Consider the following 8,836-nt stretch of genomic DNA (forward strand, 5'->3'; position numbering starts at 1 on the left):
TCATTTATAAGCAACGGCTAGTTTCTTTATGTTAAATGGCAATGACTATTTTCATTAAGAGTCCAACGGCTGAATTATTTTCAACGCATCTCATATCATTTTTCACTATAAATAGGTGCATTGTTTTAGGTCTTGGAACAACTCTTTTTTGCACTTAACATTGTCAAAAATATTATTCATCACTCTCATTATTTTCACACTTGCTAATTTATTTTATTGAGAGCTCTTTTATACTACATAGTTTATCTTGTAGTTCTTATGCTTCAATTTGTTATATCTACACATTTGGTGTATTATTTAATTATTGTAACTCTTATTTGTATTGGGTGCGATCCCAAGGTTTCAAGAGAGGTGATATCTCTTGGTTTTAGAGACTCTTCTACAAAGAATTGTTTTGTTTGGAGAGTGCTCGTTATTTGCAAAGGTTGCCAGCTTATCCTAATTAAAAGCAACAAATTTGTAAAGGTTGCCAGCTGATCATCCATCATGCATCAACACATTAGAAACGAGTTCAATGATCTAGAGCAGCAACAAATTTCTGTCCAAGAGCAAAAAAATAATTTAGTGAAAATTGAGAAAGAAGAGCAGAGAACACGGTATTTGCATTGCAAAACTTGAATTTGAGATTGTAAACTGGCCTCGATCACATGAATGTGTCTTCTCAATTCCAATAGAAAACTCAATTAATTGAATCAATGGACGACAGTTCTTGACTTTTACATTCCCATATAAAAAAAAAATTAGAATATACTTTTATTATTATATTTTGTTTCAGGATGCTACTTTCGATGTATGCATCTGTCATAAATATTGTGCCGAATATGGATGATCATTCAAAGATTTTAAGCTGTATCCTTCTGTAAATGATATTATTTGCCCTTGGAAAAGGAAAAAATTGCTGAAAAGAATTACTTTAGACAGTTGGAGTCTCATTGAAAAGGACTTGGAATCTAATGGAAAAGTAAGAATTGTCCATAGTTCTTGCTTCATCAACAAATGACCTTGGAAGAAATCTACTAATATTTGTACTTGAAGAATATTGAAAATGATGAACCAGTCCCATGTGAATGGTTTATTTCTACCTCCTTTATATCTTCATCTAAGCAATTTTGTTCTTTATGTAAATTTGGCTTCCTGGTTTAACTTTTCTTATTCAAGTGTATTAGAAAATGTAATTTCTCTATTTTCGCCGAAATCACCTTCAGATAATATGATCTGATGTCCCAAATTTGATTAGTCTAATGCATATATGCTCTCAGATTATAAACTCACTCTATTATACATAAAAAGAACATTACAAAATTATAAACGAAACATGATGTAAACAACAACAAAAACTACATCGAAATAACACCTAGAGTAGAAACTTCTAAAACATGAAAGTGCAAATACGGAACAAGGGAATTAGGGAACTGGTCATAAACAATTGTTTTTAGATGGTCAGAACTCAAGTTAGCATGATAATTCGTAAGAAGGAATGATAAAATCAGCGTTGAAGTGAAATTTTGGGTACCTTGAGAGAATCTGGAAAACAATGATCTTGAAATAATTGAATTTTTCTTAAAATATTTGTGGTACTATCATTGATAATTCATTCATAAAACTTTGGATATTAGCCTAAATATGATTACTATAGACAATAACTGCGTACATTGCTTGGATAAAGCATAGTATTACTGCTCTTTTATACATAGTCATAGGTTACCATTTATGGAACAATCTTTCAAGCAATTTATGTGGACACACATTGTCTTCAAAACATTCATAGATGGTAAGGAAAACAACATAATAATATTAAACTAGTAAATCCATAAGACAGAATGTATTAGCAATGCTTTCAATATTGACACATCCCAACAATGAATAAATCCTAGATCAACACCGCATGCTTTAAAGAAAGAAATCAAAATCATTAACAATGAAATATGGTTGGCAGGGGATAGTGTGGTTGGTGCAATGCAGAATGCATCTTCCTACCACATGATTGAAGACACCATTGCCAAGCAATCAAACATATGTAAGTACCAAGACAGTGGAATTACCATAAACTTGGTACAAACCATAAAGGATAAGAAACAACACCATGCTCTGATGTTTCCTCAGAAAAGTACTTGATGTTGCTATCGGTCAAACAAAACATCCCCAACGAGAAACTTGTCGGTGGATTTACTCTCGACAATGGAAAAGTAAGAGCAAAGTAGATGCTATTTCCTCTAATTAACTCTTTATTGCAACTAAGTTCATCCCTTGACATTATCATGCTCTTACGGCTACTAACAAAAACCACTCTATCTTCCAGCTTCACATTCTGCCACCCAATAGGATCCTCGTCCGTGTCCAGCTTGAACACTTCAAAGCTGGTAACCTGAGGCGGCTTAACAAATGATGTGGATATTTTCAAACGGTCAGCGACAACACGTAAATTATTATACTCTGCATTACTGAACATATAAATTAAATATAACTCTCTTAACACTTCATCTTTAGCTAGTAAACTTGTATAATGGTTACTAATTATACTCAACTCTTGTGGCCTTATTTTTGGAAGTTCAATCAACACTTTAGCTTTTGGAGGTCCATTGTTGAGCTGTTTGAGATCATAAACCAATATAGAATGTGAGGACGAGTCACTTACATACAATATTGTACCAATAATTTCCACATCCGTAAAATATGTCCCTGATTGCTTATCTGGCTCAACTATACTCCATGACTAGTCAAATAGTTTATAAATTACAATGTGACAAAAATCACTCAAAAGACCAACTAAATAACAATCAGAACCATCACAGTTTGGTTTGGAAGAGGCCACCATTTTGCTCACATGTAACATTCCATCACCTTGGATGGAAGACGGAAAATACAACTTTGATGGTATTGTGATTTTAGCATCTGTCACTGGATTCAAAAAGAAAAATTTTGCAAAACCATTTTCAGGATAATCACTCACAATCAACCAACCTTCAACTGAGCCAACTAATTTATTAGTGAGCCCTAATAGTTGTGTTCTAAGCTGATGTACACTTTTTGTATTCAAGCTGTAAAAGAAGAATGATTTTTTGGATTTTAGGAAAACAAGCGGTTGTTCAGGTAAATGGCAGCAACGCTTGTTTTCAATGACGTTAGAAATTGTTTTCCTACAAGAACGGCATATTGCCTTTAATCCAAGGCAATCTTTAAGGGGCAAACGCTTCATAATCAATTCCAACACATCGACAGGTGGTTTATTCAATATGTTGTTTTCTTCCATCTCATATTTTTTCATTTCACTGAACCACTGCATAATCATTGCAACTTTCAAATATTAGTGTTTTTTTTTGTTGCAAATACTAGTGTTATAAAGGAAGTATAAGTTTCTTTTGATTTTGATATAAAATGTTAATTGATGTGTCTTGAGTGACATCACAATATATATATATATATATATATATATATATATATATAAAAGGAATTCCAACTACATCGACGCTTGAAAACCTAACAAAGAAAAAAAACTGATAAACCCTAGCAACTATATGCCAGAAATTAACATACAAACTTACAAGATATAGGGCGTTCGATCAATTTGAGTAGCTCCACTATCAATCCAAAAATTCGGAATTGAAAAACCCTTGATTTGCTGATTATGAGAAACCCTTGAGGACGTTATACCTTACACCCCTGCATTTATACTTTGACCCCAACATTTGACATAAAGTATCAAATTTATCCTCTATGTTAAATAAAACTTACTCTTTCACTTCTTTACCCACCCTTTTCCTGGAAAACGTTTGCAATGTTCACCCCCACCTTGTTAAAAAAAGTTCCAACAAACAGTAAGCATCACCGGAACCCTTCTTTGCCAAAAATGTTTCGATTTGATTTTTCTTCTACGGGAATCGTTTCTCCAGGTTTGAGGTTTTCTGTGTTTGGCAAGGTTTTCGCCCTATGACTGTGTTGGATTCGCCGAATCATGTTCTAGGTTACCGGAATCGTTCTCTGAATCACTGATTCCTGAAATCGTTTGATGTCTCTATCTTCCGTTTCAAATAATTCCTCAAAATTTTCAATGAATACTTCAGATTCACCGTTCACGTCCTTTAAAATTTGTTTTGAAATTCCAGCAAACATCAATCGTTTCATGTCCCTATTTTTACTTGGCCGTTGGGTGTCCCACTGTTGCACAATTATTTTTTGAATTGATTGGTAATGGAGTGTTTCCGTTTCATGAAGCTTTACTGATCATAATTTTTTTTTTGTTCTTCCTTACTCAAGCTTTTTTAATTAAAGATAGCTGCCATTCTATACTTCTTTCGATTCTGTGATGTTATTGTTGTTTAGTTTAATTCTGTCTCTTTTATTAATCTTTGACAGATTTTTTTTGAAAATAAGAAAAAAATGGAATTTTAATTAAAAAAAAGTGCACCACAATACTTTGATATAAGGCTTTCCATTAAATATTATCGAAAAGGCTGTGTAGAGCTTTCCGGTGGAAAAGTAAATAAGTGTTCTGGAAAAATTTAGAAAACGTTTTATACGAAGGAATGAATCGGAAAATACATACATAGAAGAATATCATGCAGGGGGTGAATTCATACTAAATAAGAAATGTTGAAAGTGAGGATGAAAAATTAATGTGTAACAAGTTAAATAGTAAAAAGGGCAAAATTGGAAATCTATGAAGATTTGTAGGGTGAAAGTACATATGTCGGGGTATAGGGTAAAATTTCCAACCCTTGATATATATGATTGATACGCTTAGACTTCCACTTCACACTATATTTTCTCTTTTATAAACTCTATTATAAAAGAGCCCCATTTTTCTTTTTACATAAAAAGAGACCCGATTGTTTTATGTGATCTGTTAGTCATACCCCACTTTTGTTTATAAACATCCCCTTATTATTTTTTACAGAACCCCCTTACTATTTGTACTTAAATCTATTTTATAGTAAATATAACGAAAAATCCTAAAATAACTATCAAATTATGTCCACTTTTTTTATCAATGGTTAAGAGGTTGGTTGAAGTCGAAGGGCGTGATATAGGGTGGTTAGTGTTCCAAGGGAGGTGGCAAAGGTTTACCAATGATAGTGTCCTCTTTTAATAATAGAGGATTGGGGAGTATGGCGAAGAGAAGAAGGATCAAGGAGTTGGTGGCTCGTCAAAAAATTGATTTTTTTGCAATTTATGAAATAAAGAGGTAGGTTATTTCAGATGCGTTGTGTTATAGTCTTTGGGGGTAATGATTATTGTGATTGGGCGTTTTTTCCATCAGTGGGGAATCATGGTGGTATTCTCTCATTGTGGCGAAAGTCTACTTCTAATCTTATCTTTACGGTGGTAGGTGAAGGTTTTGTAGAAGTTTATTTGGAATGGGTAGCCTTAAAAAAAGTTATTTTATTGATAATATATATTTGAAATGTAATATTTCGGATAAGAGGAGGTTGTGGGAGAGCTTATCGGTGCTTAAGGCTACGTTTGGGGAGGAAGCTTTGTGCTTTTTAGGATATTTTAATGTGGTTAGTGGTGTGGAGGACAGAAGAGGGGTTAATGACGAAATGTCCTCAGCTCAAATTTTGAAAATGAATCTTTTTACTATTTTATTGAGACAATTGGAGCTTGAGGATGTTAGTCCGATTGGTAGGAGGTTCACTTGGTATCATTCAAATGATCTTGAAATCAGTTGGATTGATAGAATTCTTGTTTCGGAAGAATGAATTAATTATTAGTGGAATTAAGTGTTGTGGGTGCTTCCGCGAGATATATCGGATCATTGCTCTTTGGTGTTAAAGGTGAATAGTTGTTAAAGAGGGGGACATGAACTCAAGATATTGGTTTTAAGATTATCAAAGGTGATGAACTCGATTATCTCTATGTAACAATCGGCATTTTTGAAGGGGAGGCATTTGGTGGATGGTGTGTTGGTTGTTAACGAAGTGGTGGATTTGGCGAAGAGCTCGAAGCGTGATGCGAGAACTATCAAGTGAAGATTTGACTCAACACTTTCACACGCGGGTGGCTTGCTTTTAACGACAGAGTCATGAAGAGTATCATTTTTCATGGTTGTTGCCTGATGCGAGAACTATCAAGTGAAGATTTGACTCAACATGTTGAAATGTTAATGTTTCTAGCAAACCTATCACCAAAGCTGGAGTATCATTCACCTTAATATATATACAACTGATTTGTATATGTATACATCAAAATCTTATTTATATGTAACTAACTTTTTACATATATAATAGTTTTTTTTCCTTTTTGCTATTTTCCGTGATCTAACGTAATTCCTTTTAACAACACTAGCTCATATCAATGCTATCTACTATGAATAGACATTCTTTATTGTATTGTGCACTTCACAAATGCTTATATGAATCAGATTATCAGAACAAAATAGATTCCCACAAGCAGAAACTAGAGCATTTGCAGAGAGAAGAACTTGGATAGGAATGCTTGTTCAAATTGTACGCTAGATAAATCTCTATTTGTTTTCTGTTTACAAATGCATGCTCTTTTTAGATTTTAATCTTCTTGAAAGGATGTATCTTATCTTCCATCTTGCGTCAACAAACAACAACAGATTTCTTTGCGAGAGCAGAAAAAGAAATTACTGAAAATTGAGCAAGAAAAGCAGAGAACAGGGTATGTGCATTGCAAAACTTAAAATTAAGGCCCTGTTTACTTTCCATTTCCAAAAACATAAAGAATGTATTTTTAGAAACAATGATTTTCTCATTTTCAAAATTTCTAAAAAATTCTAGATCTGTTTTCAAAAAATTTAAAAAGAAATGGTGAGGATAATATTGGATCTATATTTTCTTATGTTCATTAGTTGAATTGAAAATGAAAACAAGAAACATGAGAAGTAAACAAATCCTAAGACTGTAAATTGGTCTCATATAGGTATTGATATTTATTTTTCACTTCGATTTTGTGGTCTGCATTACATGAATGTGCCTTATCAATTTTAATAGTAAAGACACTTAATTGTCCTAAACTGAAGGCTGTTGGAACACTAGTTAATTCTAGTGAAGAAAATTGGAAAGAAAAACACTATGAAAAAAACTAGTGTGTGGGTGTGACTTAAAAATGTCCCACATTGAAGGGTCACCCCAACTAGTAAGTGTTTATATATGGGCAAAGTGACCTCCAAGGGTGTGCCCTTGGGGTACCCAATTTTGTGAACGGGTGAACGCTTAAAAAAATTGATATATATTTTTTTTTTTTTGTCACTTGAAAATGTTAAATTAATTAATTAATTAATTTAATCATTATCCGTAAGCGCTACGCGTAACAAATAAATTTGTTACGATTCGACCCGATCCAAAAGCATATCCAGAAACTTCCGGATATATCCAATTAAGAAACAAAACGCGTTTGCTTAAGGATTAAGCAGACTTAATCCCCAAGTCACTCGTTTTTTGTTACAAACTCTCCCTATAAAATGAGAGCTCGCCCCATTTGATTCTTCACACCGAAAATTCACAGTCGATGCTTCCTGTGTTTTTTCCTCTCTTCTCCCTCCGACTTGTTTTTAACAAGTTTCTTCTGCTTCTACTCCTTTCTGTCCCTTCGGTATTAAGAGTGTTCTTAAGACCATAGTTCCTTGGTCTTAAGTTCATAGTCCCTTCGATAATATATGATTCTTCGGAATATAGAGTACTATTAAGATCATATTAAAGAATGATCTTAACAGTATATATATATTATTTTAAAGAGAAATGGTGGTATCACCATATTTGAGTGGTCGTAGTGCCATATTCATGTTTTGGAGAAGTTAGAATGGTGGTAACACCATATTTGAGTGGTCTCAGCACCATAATAGAATGGTAATAATACCATATTAATTTGAACGGTTTCGAATAGAGCGGTTACGTACCGTATCGAGTGGCTTCGATCAAACGATTGAGCCATATTTTGAGGGTGTAATTCTCGAACGATTTATCTACAGTGCAGTAGTTAATCGAACAGTTGTAGCTGGGCTTGTTTTATCCTGGAGGCGGCGTGGTTGATAGTCTACCTTGCACAACTTTGGGTAGTGCCACGAAACGTCTTAAAGAGAGCGACCTGGTCGTGACTCAACCTAGTAACAACTTCGGTAGATGATAGAATTTGGAGATTCAAATTTAACAGTTTGGAAATCCAAAAACAACAATTTTAAGACGTTTCTATATGCTATGTCTACCGAAGAAGTTACATATTGAGGTTAAGTTGTCCCTAAATACATTAAGGATAAATCAAGCTATAGATTTACATCTTTCGACTGAAACGATGAAGTGATTGTTGTTTCAATCAACAACACTAAAATTTTATTTGATGAAAACAATAATTTGTTACAAAACAAATTATTAGTTACAGAACCAAACAAGTTTTGATTGTTACAAAAGATGAGAAAAAAAAACGTTTGGAGCTCATAATACGAGCGTCGCGTATTTTTTGTTACAAAAACAAGAAAAAAATAATTTAGTTCCATTTGTTACAAAAATAGTAACAAAGAATGGAAAATGATAAAGTTTTATTTTTATATAAAACTTAATGTCCATTACGTGTTATTTTAAAACAATAACAAGAATTGCCATAAATTTAATGGCATACTGGATATCTAGACATGTTGGATGCTCTAAATATTAGAAAGAATCTGAATTTCAGATTTCTATTGAATAAGACTGAGTTGACTCAGACTTAAAGAGAGACTTGTGTACCATGCACTCTTGTGGAAAAAGATTGCACTTTGATGGTATGTTAAAAATTAAATTCTCCTTCTATGTTATTAGTTGTGTGATTTTAATATTTGACATATCAAAATTGATCATGAACAAGAGTTTAATTGAGTAACTTGGACTTAATTCCAACG

At 33.2% G+C, this 8,836-nt stretch overlaps 1 pseudogene; it reads right to left on the reverse strand.

The window, feature by feature from the left end:
* Positions 1–2,038: 2,038 nt before the first annotated feature.
* Positions 2,039–3,308, reverse strand: LOC146908122 (uncharacterized; annotated as a pseudogene).
* Positions 3,309–8,836: the final 5,528 nt, after the last annotated feature.

Source organism: Medicago sativa, chromosome 7, assembly GCF_051527215.1.
Source record: "Medicago sativa cultivar Bolivia chromosome 7, Bolivia_mono, whole genome shotgun sequence".
Classification (NCBI taxonomy): Eukaryota; Viridiplantae; Streptophyta; class Magnoliopsida; order Fabales; family Fabaceae; genus Medicago; species Medicago sativa.